The sequence below is a fragment of the Nerophis ophidion genome, linkage group LG14 (genome assembly GCF_033978795.1).
Source record: "Nerophis ophidion isolate RoL-2023_Sa linkage group LG14, RoL_Noph_v1.0, whole genome shotgun sequence".
Taxonomy (NCBI): domain Eukaryota; kingdom Metazoa; phylum Chordata; class Actinopteri; order Syngnathiformes; family Syngnathidae; genus Nerophis; species Nerophis ophidion.
The window spans coordinates 22,690,442-22,714,397 of record NC_084624.1 but is presented as its reverse complement, the minus strand read 5'-3'; the positions used below and the strand labels follow the sequence as shown (position 1 = coordinate 22,714,397).

Below are 23,956 nucleotides of genomic sequence, written 5' to 3'. Positions count from 1 at the left end.
TAGCCTCCTCCATTCACATCACATCTCCCCGGATTATAAACAACTCAAATGTATTTTTAATGTATATACTTGTTCTTATGCTATCTGAACTCACTATGTTCTCTGCTGGCTGTACATATCCTACTGTAAGACCTACACTGTTTCAATGTCCACATTCCTCTGTTGATGCAATTGTTGATGACTGAAGTACTGATATCAACCAAAGCTCCTCATCCCACCACCCGGATTGTAAATAATGTAAATAATTCAATGTACATACTATGATGATTAACTTGTGTGATGACTGTATTATGTTGATAGTATATATTTGTACCATGAATTGATTAACGTGGACCCCGACTTAAACAAGTTGAAAAACTTATTCGGGTGTTACCATTTAGTGGTCAATTGTACGGAATATGTACTGTACTGTGCAATCTACTAATAAAAGTATCAATCAATCAATCAAAACTCACTAGCTTCAGTTTCTTCTTCAATTTCGTTTTCGCTATCTGCCTCCATACTCCAACCATCCGTTTCAATACATGCGTAATCTGTTCAATCGCTTAAGCCGCTGAAATCAGAGTCTGAATCCGAGCTAATGTCGCTATATCTTGCTGTGCTATCCGCCATTTGTTTGTATTGGCATCACTGGATGACGTCACAGGAAAATGGACGGTGGCTTCACAGATAGCGAAAATCAGGCACTTTAAAGCCTTTTTTCGGGATATTCCGGGATGGGTAAAATTTTGAAAAAAAACTTTGAAAAATAAAATAAGCCACTGGGAACTGATTTTTATTGGTTTTAACCCTTCAGAAATTGTGATAATGTTCCCCTTTAACAAAGTCGTACTAAAACATTTTGAAATATTTTTTTAGCGTCGTGTGTAATGTTCTACATTCTCAATGAAACAACGTTTTTGTGTTGCTTGCTTATCTTTACTTGCAAGTGTCATTTATTGAACATGGGTCAACTTGCAGTCCACACGTATCTCTTATGTGTGACTGCAATCTACTGATCACACTTATCATTACACCATGTACCAATTAAAATAGCTTTGAGGTCGGTGAGCACAAGCAAAATTAATATGTACATGAGGCGCACCGGGTTATAAGGCGCAGTGTCGATCTTTTAGAAAATGAAAGGATTTTGAGTGCGCCTTTCAGTGTGAAAAATACAGAACTTCAAATGCAGTCAGTACTCATTTGTTTAACATCTGTAGTTATAATGCTAGTGTTCCTCAATGTTCCATTTTTTTCATCATTTGCGCAATTCAACTGGTGGCCTGCAAGTTCAGTTAAAAAAACTCACAATTTTGCAAGGTTTTTTTTGTTTTGTTTTTTGCATAGGGATTATATTTGACAAGCTTTTTCTGCAGTGTTTTTAAAAACAAGAGAGTGCTCCTGTTCTCCTACAAAATAAATAGACCAAAATTTAATGTCTACTCTACAGGACGCTGGTTCTTTGGAATACACACAATTAGGCTGATAGTGAAGGGAGAAGTCTGGGCCCTCGGTCGTTAGCGTTCTGTAAGATTGTGGCCCCTAAAACAATTTGCTTGGATATTCCCGCCATTGGTCAAAACACGATTAGTCAAACCGTTGAATGAAAGTTCACGCAGCACCAATTGACTTGTTTTCTACTGCAACATCTGCTATGGCAACCGAAATGAACAAAATGATAGCTTCCAGCCAAGCGCTTCTATTTTCAGCTTTTGACTGCAGAGCAGAAGATTTTTCCTCGCCTTTGATACTGCTGGGCTTCAGCATACTGGAGTGGAGGCCGTGTGCTAAGACAGGTCATCCAAGTAAAGGAAGGAAACACAACACTTCAGGATCCCACAATGTAGGGTTGAGCGGTATACCGGTACTAGTATAGTATCGCGGTACTAATGTGTCAAAAACGGTACTATACTCTGTTTGAAAAGGGCATTCGTGACATTGCTGGTTTTACTAGCAGAGGAGCATGTTCGGCAGTGCGCGTGCACCTAGTACTTACAAGCAGACACAGTGTGCAGACAAAAAAGGGAGAATGGGTAAAATAAAAATAAAAAATTCGAAAAATAAAATAAGCCACTGGGAACTGATTTTTATTGGTTTTAACCCTTCTGAAATTGTGATAATGTTTCCCTTTAACAAAGTTGTACTAAAACATTTTGACAGATTTTTAGCGTCGTGTGTAATGTTCTACATTCTCAATGAAACGTTTTTGTGTTGCTTGCTTACCTATACTTGCAAGTGTCATTTATTGAACATGGGTCAACTAAGGGAGAATGGACGCATTTTGGTCTAAAAACTAAAGATAAAGGTGAAGTTATAACACTGAAACGCCCTCAGGAAGAGGTGCTTTAAAACATGGCTAGCTAGCTAGCAGCGAACATCCATCCGCAGTCGGCAGTGTTTTAGCTACTTCTAAATCACTAATCCTCGCCTCAGTGGCGACGAATAAAGTGAGTTTCTTACAACCAGCATTATCATTGTAGGACGAAAAATAGCTAAACATGCTTCACTACACACCGTAGGAGGATACAATAGCTCACCGGCGTCACTGCTAACAAAAGCTAGCACGCCTGAATGTAAACAAATGCCATGGTTGGATCTACACCTGACATCCACTTTAATGATACCAAGTACAAGAGTGCATCTAGTCGATCCTACTATGACTACCGTATTTCCTTGAATTGCCGCAGGGCATATAGTATGCGCCTGCCATGAATTACTGCCGGGTCAAACTCGCTTCCCAAAATAATTAGCGCATGCTTAGTATTAACTCGTGATGTCACGAGTGACACTACCCCTGTCATCATTTTCAAAATGGAGGAGGCTGATTTTAATACCGGTAATTTGAAATCGCATGAAGGGAAGAAGATTAAGAGTTATTCAGTAGGATGTAAGGTCCAAGCTTACATCACACTCAAATTTTTACTGCATACCTTTGGTAAATGCCAGAGTGGGAAAGAGGTTTTAAAATAATTAGCGCATGCTTACTTTTACCACATGCCTTTGGTAAGCGCAGGAGTGAGAAGAGGTTTTAAATTAATTAGCGCCCCGGCGGCAATTCAAGGAAATACGGTACATCAATATTTTTTATCGTCACAAAATATTTTTTCCTTTTTTAAAATACATATTAGGTTTATAAACTCAGGAAATACATCCCCGGACACATGAGGACTTAAATTACTCGGTATCTGATCGATACCTAAATTTGTGGTATAATCCAATCCTAATATTAAGTATCAAACAACGGAAGAATAAGGGATTATTGCATTTTAACAGAAGTGTAGATAGAACATGTTGATACAGAAAATAAGCAGATATTAACGGTAAATGAACAAGTAGATTAATAATATGTTTTTACAACAAAATAATAGAATGATAAATGACACAATATGTTACTGCATACGTCAGCAGACTAATTAGGAGTCTTTGTTTGTTTACTTACTACTAAAAGACACGTTTTCTAGTATGTTCAGTATTTTAGTTAAGGACAAAGTTGTTCTTCGATTACAATGATAAACATATGTTTAATGTACCCTAAGATTTGTTGATAAAATCAAGCCAATAATGCCATTTTTTGTGGTCCCCTTTATTTAGAAAAGTATCGAAAAGCATTGAAATGCATTTTGGTACCGGTACCAAAATATTGGTATCGGGACAACCCTACCACAATGATAGCGGAATATAGCATGTCAATAATGCCCCCTCTGACCATACACGTTTACTGTACAGCCTCTTGAGGTTTCCGTGACAATCATAGAAAGACTCTAAGGGCTGCTGCTTGTTCCACAATGGCCTTGATACCTATGGAGATGCTGGTTGACTGCAAAGAAGAGTGATAGTAGGGATCGTCATAGGTTTAACTCAGGGGTGCCCATTACGTCGATGGTGGAGGGTGTGTCATCCATCGCCAGCCAGGCATTAAAAAAATAGGCCTAAAAATTAGCAATCATCAAATGTTCGCTATGATGTCACTTTCATCACTTGATTGACATTTGCACCACCCGACGGTCTTGTGAGATGACGTCGGCTGCTGCCAAAACATTATTAAGAAAAAATGACCGACAGGAAGGCGAGAAACACTTTTTATTTCAACAGACTCTCACGCCGTACCTGCCATCAAAACTCTAAAGACCGACTGTACAGTTCCTGTCTTCACAATAAAAGTGCTGCTCTATCCTGCCTGCGTTAACAAAATAAGAGTCTTAGAAATATAGCGCACACAAGCAAACTAGAGTTTGCCATCAACGTATTTCTTGTAAAGTGCATAAAAAAGAATGGAAACTGGACAAATAAGATGGCAAAAAGCAACCACTTTCATGTGGTATTGGACAGAAATGACTTTTTTTCCTCCTCCACAATGTATTAAAATCAAAAATGTGGAAGTTATCAGCACTACTGCGAACCCTGTCTGATTCCAATCAATGTAATACACCAACTTATATTTTTGTCTTCATGAAAGAAATGTTATGGTTATGGTTTGAGCTTATTTCGAACATATATCATGCTTCTATTTGTATTAAAAACCTTTAACATGTTAACAAAAAACATCTGTTTCAGAAATAAAAAATAAAAAAATGTATATATACACACATATACACATACACATTATATATATATATATATATATATACACATACACATATTTGCATGTTGAGCCATTTGAAAACATGGCTGAAAAGATGGGTTTTGGACTAGAGTCCACAAACAACCTCTGCAGACAACGTTACCTCTGAGACACACAAAGCGTGATGTGTATTATTCGGGCTGCAACACTGCATCTTTGTACTGGCATTAAGGACACGGTGAAGTCAACGGATATCAACTACAATGGCTGACCTTACGGTTTAATAAGAGTCTCGTCGGCTCTCATTTATGTCGCCAACACTGGAACACTGTCAGCAGCACACAAGCTGATTTCCACAGCAACACATTTAAGGAGTGATATCAGATACAAGTCACGTCACTATCATACACTTAATATTATACCATTGCATTGAACATTTTCAGCCATCCGGGAAGTATTCACAGTAATTCACTTCTTCCACATTTTGTTATGTTACAGCCTTATATCAAAATCCATTTTTGTCCGTTAAATTCTACACACAATACCCCATAATGACAATGTGAACATTTCCTTTTTTTTAAATGTACTCCATATAAGAAAAAAATCACATGTACAGAAGTATTCACAGCCTTTTTTCAATACTTTGTTGATACACCTTTGACAGCAATTACAGCCTCAAGTCTTTTTGAATATGATCAGGCATGTGATTTGACTACAATGAAAAAGACTGAAAAAATGCTTGGGGGTCTGGGGGACGAAGGCCCCAAGCCAGGTCAGGGGGCGGCACCAATTTAACATGCTAAAATTAACAAAGACAGCACCATTTGAAGAAAATATTTTTGTGTTTACAGACATGAAAACATCATTAATAGAACATACATACCCCAATTATCCTAATGAATCACTGTATATGGTTCAGTCTCAACAGTATTTAGTCACTAATATTTACATTTTGTGTTCATTTCACATCCACAGGTGTCACATTGATCAGTGTTATTATCTACAGTTTATTTACAGTATTACATCATTATTTCAGTTCACTTCACACATTTACTTGCTCGGAGAGTCCTAACATGAGCTTTCCTTGCAAATTTCTGAGCAGCCTGCATTTTCCTTTTGGTCTCTGCTTTTGTAGCTTCTTTTTTGGATTTCACAGCCAACTTCTGCCTCTAGCATTATATGCAAATTTATTTCAAATAAATTGTTAACTGGAATCGATAATGCGACTCTTTGAATTTCTGTACTTTCATAATATATTTTCACGTGGCTTTTTATTTTTAGAAAAAGCCATTTATATTTCGCAAAGCAATAATTGGTTAATATTTAAAACAAACATACGTATTTCGCAAGCAAATATTTTTTAGCTTACCTCATTATTAACTACCCTGTCTGCAACTGAAGTCGGTTGTTTGGGTGGATCTTTCCTCTCCATGTCTATGGCAGTTGTCGATGTAAACAAAGGATGAAGTCCGTAAGGTTTGCTCACTTTCGGTTGACATCCAAAAGTACCAGCTAGTGAAAAGTTTGTTTTCCTTGCTTCAAGTTGTTTCATATGTTTTTTGGCGTTTGGCATGTACTTCCAAAGCCTTGAAACCTTGTGATCCATAGTCAATATTATCATGACACCACGTGCACAAAACTTTTCCGGGACGATCGATTTTCCGAAAAAAATCGCCGAACAAAGTCGTAACTTCCTTCTTTCCAACAGTAACAGTGATTTCCCTATCCATCCAGTCCCATCGAAACTTATTTTTGACATGTTTATCAATTTCTTTTACTCGTGAAGCGTCCTTTCTCTCGAGAACCAACATCGTTTACATTTGGAAAATGGAGGTAATAACGTCATCATCAATAACAGATGTCCTGATTGGTCACAAGGAACATATTGACCAATCAACTACGGCGTAATATTATATTACGCCGTAGTTGATTGGTCAACACTTTTTTTTTTCCCGAGGATAAAAAAGACGGAATTCCGACTTTAGGCGGAAAAATCACATGCCTGTATGATGCTACAAGCTTAGCACACCTATCTTTGGGCAGTTTTGCCCATTCCTCTTTGCAGCACCTACATGATCCATCAGGTTGGATGGGAGATGTTGGATTTCATCCAGGATGTCTCTGTAAATGCTGACCAGTTTGTGGCGTCATTTTAAAAAAGACTTGAGGCTGTAATTTCTGCCGAAGGTACAGCAACAAAGTATTGCGGCAAGTCTGTGAATATTTATTTTTATACATGTCACTTTTTTGGTACATTTTTATTGGAAAAAAAACTAAATTCAAAACATTATAAAAAAAACTTTTCACATCGTCATTATGGGGTATTATCTGTAGAATTTTTAGGACAAACATGAAAGTATTCCATTTTGGAATACAGCTAAAAGTGAATACTTTCCGGATGCACTGCACTGCACTGCATATATATATATATATATATATATATATATATATATATATATATATATATATATATATATATATATATATATATATATATCCATCCCTTCCATCAATTTTCTACCACGTATTCCCCTTTGGGGTCGCGGGGGGCGCTCGTGCCTATCTCAGCTACAATCGGGCGGAAGGCGGGGTACACCCTGAACAAGTTGCCAACTCATCGCAGGGCCAACACAGATAGACAAACAACATTCACACTCACATTCACACACTAGGGACCATTTAGTGTTGCCAATCAACCTATCCTCAGGTGCATGTCTTTGGAAGTGGTAGGAAGCCGAAGTACCCGGAGGGAACCCATGCATTCACGGGGAGAACATGCAAACTCCACACAGAAAGATCCCAAGCCCGGGATTGAACCATGACTACTCAGGACCTTCGTATTGTGAGGCAGACGCACTACCCCCTCTAAAGGATATCACCACATGGGCTCAGGAACACTTCAGAAAACCACTGTCACTAAATACAGTTCGTTGCTACATCTGTAAGTGCAAGTTACAGCTCTACTATGCAAAGCGAAAGCCATTTATCAACAACATCCAGAAACGCCACCGGCCTGAGATCATCAAAGATGGAATGATACAAAGTGGAAAAGTGTTTTGTGGTCTGACGAGTCCACAGTTCAAATTGTTTTCGGAAATATTTGATATCGTGTCATCCAGACCAAAGGGGAAGCGAACCACCTGGACTGTTATCGACGCAAAGTTTAAAAGCCAGGATCTGTGATGGTGTGGGGGTGCATTACTGCCCAAGGCATGGGTAACTTACACATCTGTGAAGGCACCATTAATGCTGAAAGGTACATACAGGTTTTGGAACAACGTATGCTGCCATCTAAGCGCTGTCTTTTTCATGGACGCCCCTGCTTATTTCAGCAAGACAATGCCAAGCCACATTCAGCAGGTGTTTCAACAGCAAAAAAAGTGTGTGTACTTTCCTGGCCCGCCTGCAGTCCGGACCTGTCTCCCATCGAAAATGTGTGGCGCATCATGAAGCGTAAAATACGACAGCGGAGGCCCCGTACTGTTGATTGACTGAAGCTCTACATAAAACAAGAATGGGAAAGAATTTCACTTTCAAAGCTGTAACAATTAGTTTCCTCAGTTCCCAAACATTTATTGAGTGTTGTTAAAAGAAAAGGTGATGTAACACAGTGGCGAACATGCCCTTTCCCAACTACTTTGGCACGTGTTTCAGCCATGAAATTCTAAGTTAATTATGATTTGCCCCAAAAAAAATAAAGTTTATGAGTTTGAACATAAAATATCTTGTCTTTGTAGTGCATTCAATTGAATATGGGTTGAAATATGGGATCTTTGTATTCCGTTTTTATTTACATCGAACACAATTTCCTAACTCATATGTAAACAGGGTTTGTACATTAAAAAAATGTTTGGTTGAAATAAAAACAAATTAACGGCTGGACTCATGATTTAAAAGATAGTTATCCATCAAATTGTAGGACACACAATAGATTTTACTGTTTTAAAAAAATTGTAGTTTTTTTCATTTAGAGCAATACACTGTAAAATTAACTACTCAAATTCTCAACGTAAGATGCAGTGGCACCGTTTTTTATTTCCATTGTAAATTCTTATTCGGGCAACTCATCTGGCAGATTTATTTTTTACCGCAAAATCTACACTTTTTTTTTTTGAGTGTATGTTAAAAAAATTGGAAATAATCAGATGTGTAGGCATTTGTGTAACAATATCAAGATGCAAAACCTTATACGTGTATATTCATATACTATTCAAAATGACCCTCTGAGCCCTCAGTGAAAAGGAGTTTGACTGAGCGAACATACTTTTTCATTCAAATTCATGAGAGAGACTGCGAAAAATGTCAAAACAAATGACCTCTCTTGCATGAGGAAAAACATTGAATTAAAATTCCTGCATACACTGACTAAAGTGCGATTGCTTCGACGCAAAATGATGAAAAAAGTCATCAGGAATGATAAATGCTAAAATACCACGATACATTATTTCACAACTATTTTTCATACAAGTATATAAACTACAACCTGGATAATAATCTCAGAAAATACAAAATTAATCATCCACTTTGGTTTCATTTTGTATTCAAACAAGACTTACACAGGGATATGTTTGCATTCTCTCCAGTTCCGTCATTATCTATATGACTTTCATTGGGTTAATCATTTTTCAAGGAGCCCGGCCAAACTTGTGGGGTGTGACGAGAGCTCGCTTGACCTTCTAATACAGCAGACGCAGCCATACCTGCTGGCCTGGTGGAGAGCAAAACAAAAGGCTGCCGGGGTGAAGTGAGTTAATAAATGTCTGTTATTAAATGTCATAGTCTTTCCTTCATTTGAAGCACGAGAGAAAAAGGGCGGGAACACAAAATACTAACCAAGTAAAGCTACTTACAACTAAGGTTGTACGATATACCGGTACTAGTATAGTATGATGGATTGAAAAGTACTGGTTTGCCTTTTTTTTTTTTTTTTTTTTTTTTTTAACAGGCATGACCACGCATCGTCACGCCGTGACATTGCTGGTTTTATGAGCAGAGGAGCATGTTCAGCAGCGCGCACACACACAGAGTACTTACAAGCAGACACAGTGTGTAGACAGAAAAGGGAGAATGGACGCATTTTGGTGTAAAAACCAAAGATACAAATGATGTTATAACACTGAAACAGCCTCAGGAAGAGGTGTTTTAAAACATGGCTAGCCAGCCAGCAGCTAACATCCATCCGCAGTCAGCATTGTTTTAGCTACTTCTAAATCACTAATCAAATAAAGTGAGTTTCTTACAAGTAGCATTATCACTGCAGGATGAGTAACAGCTAAACATGCTTCACTCCACACCGTAGGAGGATACAAAGCTCACTGGCGTCACAAAATAAACAAATCCCATGGGTGGATCTACACCTGACATCCACTGTAATGATACAAAGAACGAGTGTATTTAGTCGATACTGTTATGATTACATCGATATTTTTTATCGACACAAAATCTTTTTTTTTTTTATTATTAATATTATCTTTATAAAGTCAGTAAATATGTCCCTGGACACATTAAGACTTTGAATACGAACAATGTGTGATCCTTAACTACTTGGTATCGGGTCGATATCTAAATTTGTGCTGTCATTCAAAACTAATGTAAAATATCAAACAACGGAAGAATAAGTGATTTTTATATTTCAACAGATATGTAGGTAGAAGAAAATATGTGGTGATGAAGGAGCTGAGCCGGAAGGCAAAGCTCTCAATTTACCGGTCGATCTACGTTCCCGTCCTCACCTATGGTCATGAGCTTTGGGTCATGACCGAAAGGATAAGATCATGGGTACAAGCGGCCAAAATTAGTTTCCTCCGCCGGGTGGCGGGGCTCTCCCTTAGAGATAGGGTGAGAAGCTCTGCCATCCGGGAGGAACTCAAAGTACAGCCGCTGCTCCTCTACATCGAGAGGAGCCAGATGAGGTGGCTCGGGCATCTGGTCAGGATGCCACCCGAACGCCTAGGGAGGGTGGCCACAGGGAAGACCCAGGACACGTTGGGAAGACTATCTCTCCCGGCTGGCCTGGGAACGCCTTGGGATCCCCCGGGAAGAGCTAGACGAAGTGGCTGGGGAGAGAGAAGTCTGGGCTTCCCTGCTTAGGCTGCTGCCCCCGTGACCTGACCTCGGATAAGCGGAAGATGATGGATGGATGTAGGTAGAACATTTCAAAACAGAAAATAAGCAGATATTAACAGTAAATTAACAAGTAGATTAATAATATTTTTTCACAGCTTGTCCTTTATAATGTTGACAAAATAATAGAATAATAAATGACAATTTGTTGCTGTATACGTCAGCAGACTAAGTAGGAGCCATAGTTTGTTTACTTACTACTAAAAGACAAGTTGTCTAGTTATGTTCACTATTTTATTTAAGGACTAAATTGCAATAAAAAACATATCTTTAATGAATCCTAAGATTTTTTTTGTTCAAATAAAGCCAATAATGCCATTTTTTGTGGTTCCCCTTTATTAAGAAAAGTATCAAAGTATCGAAATACATTTTGGTACGGGTACTAAAATATTGGTATCGGTACAACCCTACTTACAACACACTGGACTTGGGACACAAAAACAAAAACAAAAAAAAGTACGAATACATAAATACCAGAGAAAGGTGAAAGAGTCAAATACTGGGCTAATGACGTGTCACAAGCAATTGGTTTTAGCTCAGCGTGGTATTTCATTAGCTCGTGGGTCCTGAGACGTATTGTTGAAAAGTGGCCACAACACAGTAGGAGCACGGAGAGAAGCCCTCGTGTAATAAAGGCTTAACCTGTCAGCGCCGATGCCGTCAAGCATATAATCCCGCCTGTGCACTCGATCGGCGGCTGTACCTAAGTTTTTGAAGTTGTGTCTACTTGCTGCTGGTGTGTGCACACACACAAACACACACACACACACACACACACACACACTTGTGTTTGTGTGCGCATGAGAGCTGCTGTCTGAGCTACCTACTGACTCCCACCAAGTCACAACAACATTCCACATCATCGCCCCAACCACGGACACACACCACCCAGAGGAAGCCAGGAGACATGGGGGGGGGGGGGTCTAAAAAACTCCTAAAGATCTGCTGATCTGATCATGACTAACAGACGCACATCCTGATATCATTCGGCTTGTTTTTCAGTTAGGGCAATTAACAAAGTGTCCCTGCCAGGCCTGTTTAGAATCATATGATCCGCATGCGCACACACACACACACACACACACACAAAAAAAAAAAAAACAACACTACTTACTTTCTATTCAGTTCCAACTCTGAAAACTACAGCTTGATTTCCTTTTCGGCCGTATCTTTTGCTCAACTTTGTCCCTCTATTGGTAACTCCCCCTTCCACCAGACACATGCAAACACTCACTGAGTCACTCACACACACACCCACAGACCAAGTGCCCCCCCCCCCACACACACACACACACAGACACACACTCTCCTCCCGCGACCCGGAATGTTTTGGCAAGATTCTACTGTACTGAAATACTATGCCTACCATATAAGGTAGCAGCAGCTTCACATGTCGCATATAATTTACATGCAGCAGGGCGGTAGTTTGAACACACACACACACACATTAACACACACACACACACCCGAACCATGCTTCCCTCCTTTGGGCTGACGCAGCACCAGAGGGAAGAGGCACAAGGGAATGGAGAATGTAACCATTCCTCTTCGTCATGAGCCAGCTCTGCAGGACAACTCCAAACAGCGTTGAGTCAGACATTGGGAATGAAAGCTGAGTGGGCGATGTATCGATTCTCCCCACTGCTTCCTGGATCAACGGCGGCCTTCCACGAACACACACCTTCTTGTAAACGAGCGTCAGGAAATGGCTACTGTCTGCTTCCAGGCAAGAGTGTTTCTTACTGTGTCACTGACAATGGGCTATAAAACAAGCTGGAACAAATTAACCCTTGATTCGCAGCACCGTCCCTACAGACAACACTCCCCATGCTGTCGCCTCTGCTCCAATGCACAAATGCCCACTTTGGAAAGTCGAGACTGCAGCACCCACGGGAGGAAAGGTCGAGAAAGCGCCGAGGCGAGGGATTACCGAGCGAGCTCTTACCTTTCACATGTGTGCTTCCTTGCGTCCGCTGACTCTTGTGTTTGTTGTGTGTGTGTGTGAGTGTGTTCAGACAGGCTGCGACGGCAGACCCCCAGGCACCGGCTGGACCATTCTCAGGCAGGCAGGCAGGCGGAGCACAGCACGGCAGAGCGACCGGCAGAGGAGAGGCAAGCGGGTGAATCAGCAGCGAATGAGTAGAGGAGCTGTGCTGAGCCCAACACACAGTGAGAGAGGGAGGGCGAACGAGGGAGGGAGGAGTGTGTGTGTGTGTGTGTGTGTGTGTGTGCACGTTGCAGCGTTGGCCGTGTACGCCAGTATCTCCCCACCCCTGCCTCTTGACGCCCGAGGAGAGAGCTGCAATGACGTTCTTCCCCCTGCCTGCGGGTCGTCCGGGGAGAGCGGCGTGTGTTTGCGGGGGTGGCGGCAGCTGTGGAAGGGGACGGAGATTAGGCAAGCAGACCCCACAGTCCCGTCGCCGTCCGTCCATTCCTTGCTGCAGGACCGGCCAACACCAGGACAACACCAGGAAGTGTTATGTCAGATGCCCTCACCTCGCCAGCCAGGCGGAGGAAGTCAACGGGGAGGAGGGAAGAAGACTTGAGAAAACAGTTCAAAGATAAGGGCGGTGACAGAAGTAGGGAGAATGGAAGCACATTGAATGAAATATGAGACGCACAGGGTGGAAAGGATATGGAAAACTTGAACATAATAAAAGCATCCCGAGGTTTAACGTATCACCAAGAGAAACAATGAGTACGAGAGCAGCATTCACAGGGGTTCAGGCAAGGTCCCTGGGACGAATCACGTACGCGGTCACGTCCTTCCTAGTTCCCCGACACTCCATCCCAAAAATCAGGAATATGGAATAACGTGGAATCGATATAACTTATGATTTTACACCACAAGGGGGCGATAATGGTGCCACAGCAGTCATGCGGTCACATGCTTTCCAATGCACCAAACCCATCCATCCATTCATTTTCTACCGCTTGTGCCTTACAGGGTCCTGGGGGGAACTCGGACGGAGGGCAGAGTACACCCTGGAGATATAATTTTCCACGAAAAGGGGGCGATACTGGTGCCACGGCAGTTATACCCTCGCCTCCTACCCAATGCACGAACCACTTTTAAACATTTTAGGAAGCTTTGGGCATGTGGAAGGAAGTTATTTTATCAATATCTATGCAACTTACACCCCAACCAACAAGATTTCATTGCAAATAGTTTCCAAACGTCTTAAATGTGTGTCAAACACGACACACATTAAAGTTATTTCAAATATCCATCCATCCATTTTCTACCGCTTATTCCCTTTTGGGGTCACGGGGGACGCTGGCGCTTATCTCAGTTATAATCGGACGGAAGGCAGGGTACAACCTGGACAAGTCGCCATCTCATCGCAGGGCCAACACAGATAGACAGACAACATTCACACTCACATTCACACACTAGGGCCAATTTAGTGTTGCCAATCAACCTATCCCCAGATGCATGTCTTTGGAAGTAGGAGGAAGCCGAAGTATGAATTTTAATATTCATAAAATGTTTTGAAAATTATTGAATTCAATTTCAAGAATTTGCTTATACGTAAATGATAGACCCACGCTAATAAGAACATGACCTCCTCGGTAGAGGCAATCTCCTCGTAATTGTTCTGCTTTGGCATCCAACTCTTACACCCAGTCTGTATTAAATCAAGCTGGTCTACACTCAAGCTCTTGAACATTCCAATAAACACTGGCCTTCTATCGCTTGAGAGAAACACTGTGAAAAGAAATGCAAACCATAGCAGTTTAGCTTTAGTTCAGCAACAACAAAAGGTTGATTGAACCTCATGTAAAAGTGTACATACCTTCAAGGCCCTCAGATAATTGGATTTAAGGTAGTGGTAATATATTAAAGGCCTACTGAAACCCACTACCACCGACCACGCAGTCTGATAGTTTATATATCAATGATGAAATATTAACATTGCAACACATGCCAATACGGCCTTTTTAGTTTACTAAATTGCAATTTTAAATTTTCCGGGAGTTTCTTGTTGAAAACGTCGCGGAATGATGACGTGTACGCTTGACGTCACGGACTGTTGAGGAAATATTAGCGCTGCGCACACACACAGCATAATTACACAGTATTTTGGACATCTGTGTTGCTGAATCTTTTGCAATTTGTTCAAAGTAGAAAGATGGAGTTGGAAAGCTTTAGCCTTTAGCCACACAAACACACAGTGATTCCTTGCTTAAAATTCCCGGAGGTGAAGCTTTCCTATGGATCAGAGCGGTCAAGCGAACATGGATCGCGACCAAATGTCAACCAGCAGTTTTCGGTGAAAAAAAGTGTGGTAAAAAGTTGCCACTAACTGGAGATCAGCTGAGCTTGTGCCGTCCATACAGCTGCCGTCGATTTCCATCAGACACTGGCCTCAAGACACCCGTGGACACACACTTCCGACTATCAGGTACTATTTAACTCACTAAAACACTAGCAACGCAATAGAAAGATAAGGGATTTCCCAGAATTATCCTAGTAAATGTGTCTAAAAACATGTGAATCCGTCCCAATGCAATCGCGTTTTTTTTTTTTAACTTGATTTTTTTTTTTTCCTCAAACACGAATCTTTCATCCTCGCTCAAATTAATGGGGAGATTGTTGTTTTCTCGGTCCGAATAGCTTTGTTTGTTGGAGGCTCCCATTAAAAACAATGTGAGGATGTGAGGAGCCCTCAACGGGTGACGTCATCGTCTGCGACTTCCGGTAAAGGCAAGGTTTTTCTATTAACAACTAAAAGTTGCGAACTTTATCGTCGATGTTCTCTACTAAATCCATCCATCCATCCATTTTCTACCGCTTATTCCCTTTTGGGGTCACGGGGGGCGCTGGCGCCTATCTCAGCTACAATCAGGCGGAAGGCAGGGTACACCCTGGACAAGTCGCCACCTAATCGCAGGGCCAACACAGATAGACAGACAACATTCACACTCACATTCAAACACTAGGGCCAATTTATTGTTGCCAATTAACCTATCCCCAGGTGCATGTCTTTGGAGGTGGGAGGAAGCCGGAGTACCCGGAGGGAACCCACGCATTCACGGGGAGAACATGCAAACTCCACACAGAAAGATCCCGAGCCTGGATTTGAACCCAGGACTGCAGGAACTTCGGATTGTGAGGCAGACGCACTAAGCCCTCTGCCACCGTGAAGCCTTCTACTAAATCCTTTCAGCAAAAATATGGCAATATCGCAAAATGATCAAGTATGACACATAGAATGGACCTGCTATCCCCGTTTAAATAAAAAAATCTCATTTCAGTAGGCCTTTAAGCTCTTGGAAATTGTGGCCTGAGCATCTGCATGAATCCTAAACTGTTCAATGTTGTGAGAGGCGGAATGGCAAAGTGTGAGGTCATTCTCGAGAACCTTGCAAAAGGTGATATGCGAATGATCCCGAAGCTTGGTGGGATATTCGGAATAATTTAATTGGCAACTGGGCACAGTGTAAAATCTGGAGTCAGAATTTTGGTGGTTTACGGTCAGGCCGTCTGTGGAGTACACAGGTCGAAGGACCATTCTCAAAAGTTCCATGTCAAACTGTGTCAAAAGTAGAACCCAGCAGGCACATGAACTTGTTGAATTAGGTCCTGACGTTGAGCAACTCAAACATAACGTTAAAACAACCACCTTTTTGACAACGTTTAATCAATGTTGGGTTCTGATGTTGATTTGACCATTGAATTTTAGTCATTTTCCAACGGAAACTCTACAACACAAATACAACTTTGAAACAACATGCTGTTTGATGACATTTATTACATGTCAGGTTGTGACATTTATTTGACCTATCTCAGCTACAATTGGGCGGAAGGCGGGGTACACCCTGGACAAGTCACTACCTCATCGCAGGGCCAACACAGATAGACAGACAACATTCACACTCACATTCACACACTAGGGACCATTTAGTGTTGCCAATCAACCTATCCCCAGATGCATGTCTTTGGAAGTGGGAGGAAGCCGGAGTACCCAAAGGGAACCCACGCATTCACGGGGAAGACATGCAAACTCCACACAGAAAGATCCCGAGTCCGGGATCGAACCCTGAATACTCAGGACCTTCGTATTGTGAGGCAGACGCACTAACCCCTCTTCCACCGTGAAGCCCCCTATTGTTCACTATTCTTTATTTATTTTGAATTGCCTTTCAAATGTCTATTCTTGGTGTTGGAATTTATCAAATAAATTTCACCCAAAAATGCGACTTATACTCCAGTTCGACGTATACATACCGTATTTCCTTGAATTGCCGCAGGGCATATAGTATGCGCCTGCCTTGAATTACTGCCGGGTCAAACTCGCTTCCCAAAATAATTAGCGCATGCTTAGTATTACCGCCTGGTCAAACTTGTGACGTCACAAGTGACACTTCCCCTGTCATCATTTTCAAAATGGAGGAGGCTGATTTCAATACCGGTAATTTGAAATCGCATAAAGGGCAGAAGATTAAGAGCTATTCAGTAGGATTTAAGGTCCAAGCTTACATCACACTCAAATTGTTACTGCATACCTTTGCTAAGAGGTTTTAAAATAATTAGCGCATGTCACGCCGGGCATGGAATAGTTTTGATTCTTCGATGCAGAGATTATTTGGGACGAGTCAGGCGTGGATGTGAGTACATGATTATTTATTTATACACTTAAATACAAAAAGGCAAAACAAAGGCCGCGCTCGGTGGCGGATAATAATCTATACTAATACTTCAAACAAAAAAAAATAGCACAATGGCATGACTATCTACATATAAACAAAAGATACTGTCAAAGATACACAATAAACCAAAAACTTGCACTGAGGCAAAAAATACAAAAATCTTACGTAGCGTGGTCAAAATGGTTAGCAGCATGGCAAGGTAAGAAGGTTGGCAAGGCCAGATAGGTGCGTGGTCATGGTGAGTAAGCATTAGCATTATGCAGGCAAAGTTCCCAGATCGATGAACAGAAAGAAAATGACTTAAATAGTAGCTGTGGTAATGTAAAACAGGTGCGGGACTGAGGGCAGGGGCGTAACTAGGAGAACAGGTGGAAACTAATGGGTTGCTATGGAAACAAACAAAACCAGGAAGTGCAAAACGGGAAACAAGAGTCCAAAACACAAAACATAACATGATCAAACATAAACCCAGATTAACAGGCATGACAGCGCATGCTTACTTTTACCGCATGCCTTTGGTAAGCGCAGGAGTGAGAAGAGACTTTAAATTAATTAGCGCCCCGGCGGCAATTCAAGGAAATACGGTATGTTTTTTCTTTCTTCATTATGCAATTTCAGCCGGTGCGACGTATACTCCGGAGCGATTTATAATCCAAAAAATACTGTATTTTACAACGTTGTTTCAAAATCAGTTTTAAAAAGACATATGTATGTATAATCAACATTGTATCAATTTGTTGTGCCTGCTGGGAATGTTAACCATGTCCTATTGGACAGGCGAGCCCTTTCCAACTAATCGTGGAGCTATTTGACACGCATGGAGGCACTTTCTTGAGACATGAGCCTGCTTCTGTAAGTACTGAAATTGCGCGTAACTACACTTGAGTATGTTATCTGCCTGCCAGACGTGGGGGGTAAACTTGTTGTCAAAAGTGGGATTCAAATAATTATGAAAACATTTGCCCAGAAATGGTACTGCAATCACGGTCCAAATTCTGTAGTCCCCACCCCCTCTTTCTGACTGAGGTTTCCAGGTACGCAGCCGAATCCAACTGGATGGACTGGGCTACTCCAAGGTGCTTCAAACTTCCACTGGCTCTTACTAGGAGTTGAGGTGCTGGGACCGTATAAGCTAAATAAACAAGCGTTTTACACTGAAATTAGGTTATTTTCAGGAAGAAGTCCGTCATGCCTGCGTGCAATATCACAACAAATGGAAATCATATGATTATTGTCAGTACTATCAGAAAACAAGGACTAAAACCAACTACAACCAACGCTAGCAATGATTATACTTGTGAAAATAAGTAGAGCTTGATTAGAATCGTAATGTACGCCCAAAACTGAAGAGGAGACATTTTATCAAGGTATGCCTCTCGGCTTCTGTTTCAAATGTTTCAGATGGACATAACTTTGTACATGTAGTCCACAATATGAAAACACCAATGAGAAATTATTTTTATCATGTTCGTTGGCTGTCTCCATATATTTCACATTGCCATGATGACAGCCGTGCTAATGTTGGAACCCATTTCCTCAGCGTGTCAGCATATTGAGAACGGAATAGGCATTGACACTACCCATATCCAGATGGGTGTAATTTGTCGAGAATATATATTTTACCCTGGCAGTTCGAATACAAATCGACATACAGTCTAATGGGCATATATTTCCTCCGTTTCCTGTATGTCGATGTGTCATTGACCGGGCTAGCATGTTAAAGGGGAACATTATCACCCAACCTATGTAAGCGTCAATATATACCTTGATGTTGCAGAAAAAAAACAACATATATTTTTTGAACCGATTTCCGAACTCTAAATGGGTGAATTTTGGCGAATTAAACGCCCTTCTACTCTTTTCTCAAACACATTACAAACACCACGTCTCAGCTCTGTTATTTTCCGTTTTTTCGACAATTTTCTGGAACTTTGGAGACATCATGCCTCGTCGGTGTGTTGTCGGAGGGTGTAACAACACTAACAGGGAGAGATTCAAGTTGCACCACTGGCCCAAAGATGCGAAAGTGGCAAGAAATTGGACGAAATTTGTTCAAAATACGAGGGTGTGGGGAAAGCCAACGAACTGGTCAGTCGTTTGTTCCGCACACTTTATCGACGAAAGCCATGCTACTACAGAGATGACAAGATTGTGTGGATATCCTGCGACACTCAAAGCAGATGCATTTCCAACGACAAAGTCAAAGAAATCTGCCGCCAGACCCCTATTGAATGTGCCGGAGTGTCTGCACATTTTACCGGCGATGCTAAGGCAGACATGGCACAGAGATGTATGGATATCCTGCAGATGCATTTCCAATGACAAAGTCAACTAAATTACAAAGCGGAGTTTTGTTGATGTTGTTGACTTATGTGCTAATCAGACATATTTTTTCGCGGCATCACTGCCAGCTAATCGATGCTAAAAGGCTATTTATGCTAGCTGTATGTACATTTCAAACTATATTTACATCCAGCGTGTCCCTCCATCCACATGTAATGCCAAACAAACACTTACCAATCGATGGATTTAAGTTGATCCAGTGTCACAAGATGCGAAACTTCCGATCGTTGGTCCGTCCATTTTACCGACGACGCTACGGCAAACATGGCCGAATAGCGTCAATAGCTATTCGCTCAATAGATTCAGTTTCTTCTTCAATTTCGGTTTCTCTATCTGCCTCCATACTCCAACCATCCGTTTCAATACATGCATAATCTTTTGAAATCGCTTCAGCCGCTGAAATCAGAGTATGAATCCGAGCTAATGTCGCTATATCTTGCTGTGCTATTTGTATTGGCATCACTGGATGACGTCACAGGAAAATGGACGATTTTCATAGATAGCGAATATCAGGCACTTTAAAGCTTTTTTTTAGGGATATTCCGGGATGGGTAAAATTTTGAAAAAAAACTTCAAAAAATAAAATAAGCCCCTGGGAACTGATTTTTATTGGTTTTAACCCTTCTGAAATTGTGATAATGTTCCCCTCTAACCTTTCGTTGCAGGAACATTCTATCTTTGTTAGACAAGATCAAAGACTGTATTAGACAATATAGTTTGCATACCAAATGTCTATTACCATTTATTACAAGTAATAAGAAAACGTCATAGCCTGACTTACTTATCAAGGAGGAAATGAACAAGTTTGGCGTCAGATGAAAAAATATTATCCGCCTTCAATCGTCTCGATCTTTCAAAAAAGCAACCCCGATACAAATCTTCACCTGGCTTTGTCATAATTAAGTTGAGAATGGTAACTTTTGGATGTCCTAAGGTCTGACATGTTTAATAACTTTCCCAGTGGCAGCAACCAGACGAAGAGGGTGGTGCGTAACAAGCAACCTGGATGTGACACACTCATGGATTTTCTAATTGGTCAAACGGTAAAGGGCGGGACATCGAAATGAAAACAATAATATTTCGGGGCTGTAAATCAAATTTTGAAATGAGCATATCCCGGCTGAGCTACACTTATCAATTATAAAGGTATTGGAAAAGAACATGATTTATTAATGCCTTTTGACATATCAGGGCCATTAATAAATGACTTGACATGAAATTATTACATATGGCTCCTTTAACAGTGAGATAGGGCTGGGCGGTATACTGGTAATATAGTTAATGCCAGTACATTTTAGAAAGTGCTATATATTCGAGACATACCGCCATACCGGTGTTTTTGATGTGCCTTTTTACGGCCATTTGCTCCTCTCTGCACCTGACAGGCGAAGCACAAGGTATCCTCTTTGCATCACCACCACTCCTTGTGTGTTTACAGAAGCTTCTTTGATGACACCCAAAATATTTTTTAAATATGGCAGCGCGATGCTGACTTCTCGAATCCCGAGTGATGCAATGCTTTGTACAGCAACTGCATTTGGCATCTGGTGAGTGATTACATCATCATTTACACATACACAAATTTTCTTGAGAACGTATATCTCTCCTGGTAGCAACTTTATCACTAATCTCATCTTGTGTTTCACTTCTGTTACTCGATTTAGCCCAGGAGTTAACGGTAGCTCTTCTCTGACACTTGCTCTGTGTGTCAAATGTTTAGCTACAACTCTGTTGAAAAGTGCCTCAAAAATTGCTGAGACATAGTAACACTTAAGTAATTACTTTATAAAAATAAACAACAGGTTTGTGTTACTATTTACAACAAAAATAATCAGAGTACTCTTAAAGGCCTACTGAAACCCACTACTACCCACCACGCAGTCTGATAGTTTATATATCAATGATGAAATATTAACATTGCAACACATGCCAATACGGCCGGTTTAGTTTACTAAATTACAATTTTCAATTTCCCGGGAGTTTCGTCTTCAAAACGTCGTGTAATGATGACGTGTACGCAAGACGTCACGGGTTTTTAGGAAGTATGAGCGCTGAGCACACACACAGCTAAAAGTCGTCTGCTTTAACGGCATGATTATACAGTTTTTTGGACATCTGTGTTGCTGAATCTTTTGCAATTTGTTCAATTAATATTGGAAAAGTCACAGTAGAAAGATGAAGTTGGGAAGCTTTAGCCTTAAGCCACACAAACACACTGTGATTCCTTGTTTAAAATTCCTGGAGGTGAAACTATCCTATGGATCAGAGCGCGGTCAAGCCAACATGGATCCCTGCCAAATGTCAACCAGCAGGTTTCGGTGAGAAAGTTGTGGTTAAAAAGTCAGTTCTTACCGGAGAAAAGCTGAGCTTGCGCCGTCCATAGCTGCCGTCGACTTCCCTGAGACACTGCGCGTCAAGACACCCGTGGAGACACCCTTCCGACTATCAGGTACTATTTAACTCACTAAAACACTAGCAACACAATAGAAAGATAAGGGATTTCCCAGAATTAACCTAGTAAATGTGTCTAAAAACATCGGTTCCGTCCCAATGCAATCGTGTTTGTTTTTTTTCTAGTCCTTCGCTATCAATATCCTCAAACACAAATCTTTCATCATCGCTCAAATTAATGGGGAAATTGTCGTTTTCTCGGTCCGAATAGCACATTTTGTTGGAGGCTCCCATTAAAAACAATGAGAATATGTGAGGAGCCATCACACGGGTGACATCATCGTCTGCGACTTCCGGTAGAGGCAGGGCTTTTCTCTTAGCACCGAAAGTTGCGAACTTTATCGTGGATGTTCTCTACTAAATCCTTTCAGCAAAAATATGGCAATATCGCGAAACGATCAAGTATGACACATAGAATGGACCTGCTATCCCCATTTAAATAAGAAAATCTCATTTCAGTAGGCCTTTAACACTGGTTAAAACACTTAAGCAACTTTAAGCATTTAGCTAATTTTACTAAGGTACCGGTACATACCACATACCAGGCTCGGGCAATTATTTTTACTCAAGGGCAAAGGGCAAATTTTGAGAAAAAAATGTGTCTTGGGGCCAGTAAATCTATTTTTAGGAAGACTAATACAAAACCTCACAATAATGTCTGACTGAAAGCTAAAAATGTTATTGACAGAACGCCTTAAAAAACAGAATGGAATATTAAATTATTTTACTGAATGAGAGACCCAGAATGTACATGAAAATAAAGAATGTGTGATTTACAATATTAACTATGAACCATAAAACACTGAATATTGACAACATATGAACATCACACCCACTCTCCATCCACATTTTTTACATTCATGTGAAATGCAACAAACGCAGCGAAATATGAACGCGAAAGGTAAAAAAAAAACCCACCTACAATCTGATAAATCTGATGTATCACTAAGCTTTAGAACTTTATTTAAAAAAAATATATTTCTGTGCCTGTCCATGACACCCGCATTTCCGGCTGGCAGATCTGGAAAGACTCTGTGGAAACGCTCCCCACTCACACTGCTTGGTGCCTCGTCTGAGCTGCTGTGACTTAGATTACCATAGTAACTAATTAGATTACCATAGTAACTAATTAGATTACCATATTACTGGTATATCATGCAAAAGCGCAGATTTCTACCATTGAAATACTTTGTATAGTTCAAGACTATTAGAAAACATTATTGCATATCATAATGGCCGCTACAGTTTCCATCTTAAAGATCTAAAAAAATTTGGGGGGAATGTCCGGCGTGCTAGATTGAAAAGCTTAACGGGCCGCATGCAGCCCCCGGGCCTTAATCTGCCCAGATAAGCCGTATACCGGTATCGAACTAAAAAGACAGGGGCATCAGTTTATGTCCATATCGCGCAGCACTACAGTGAGGTCTTTAGTGTAGTCAAAAGATGGCTGAAGAGGTGTGTTCCTCCCAGTTTTCTCAGAGCATTCAATCGTTCGCAACCTGTTTGGTTTGTCTCAGAAGACGTTTCACCTTTCATCCAAGGAGGCTTCATCAGTTCATTCGCAAAGACTTCGATTGGTCAGAAATGGTCGGATCTAGTCATTGACCTGGATGAATGAGAACCTCTATAGACATGTTCTCTACAGTCCTGGTCATTGGACGGATCTTTCACATTAATAGACTTGGGTTGTCCTCACAAGTCTGTAAGTAAATTATGTTGAATGTGGAATTCTTAATTCTGAAGCCCTCCATTAAGGGCCCATTTGAAAGGACCATCCTCAGAACTCTGTGAAGATTCATGTTTTCCACGTGTTTTTTGGTGAGTATGAATACACAAAAAGTA

General features: G+C 40.9%; 1 protein-coding gene across 19 annotated transcripts in view; it reads right to left on the bottom strand.

Annotated features, from left to right (window-relative positions):
- Nucleotides 1-23,956, bottom strand: part of mbnl1 (muscleblind-like splicing regulator 1) — a 174,786-nt gene that overhangs the window by 133,870 nt on the left and 16,960 nt on the right. For 7 of the 19 annotated variants that reach the window (XM_061920144.1, XM_061920146.1, XM_061920148.1 and 4 more), the window contains exon 1: nucleotides 12,612-12,850. The exons of 2 other annotated variants lie outside the window; for them this stretch is intronic. The gene's annotated coding sequence lies outside the window, so the exon portion shown is untranslated. Of the gene's footprint in view, nucleotides 1-11,780; nucleotides 11,931-12,611; nucleotides 12,854-12,937; nucleotides 12,963-23,956 lie in introns of those variants that run through there. 10 more of the 19 variants (XM_061920134.1, XM_061920140.1, XM_061920141.1 and 7 more) reach the window with 6 other exon arrangements.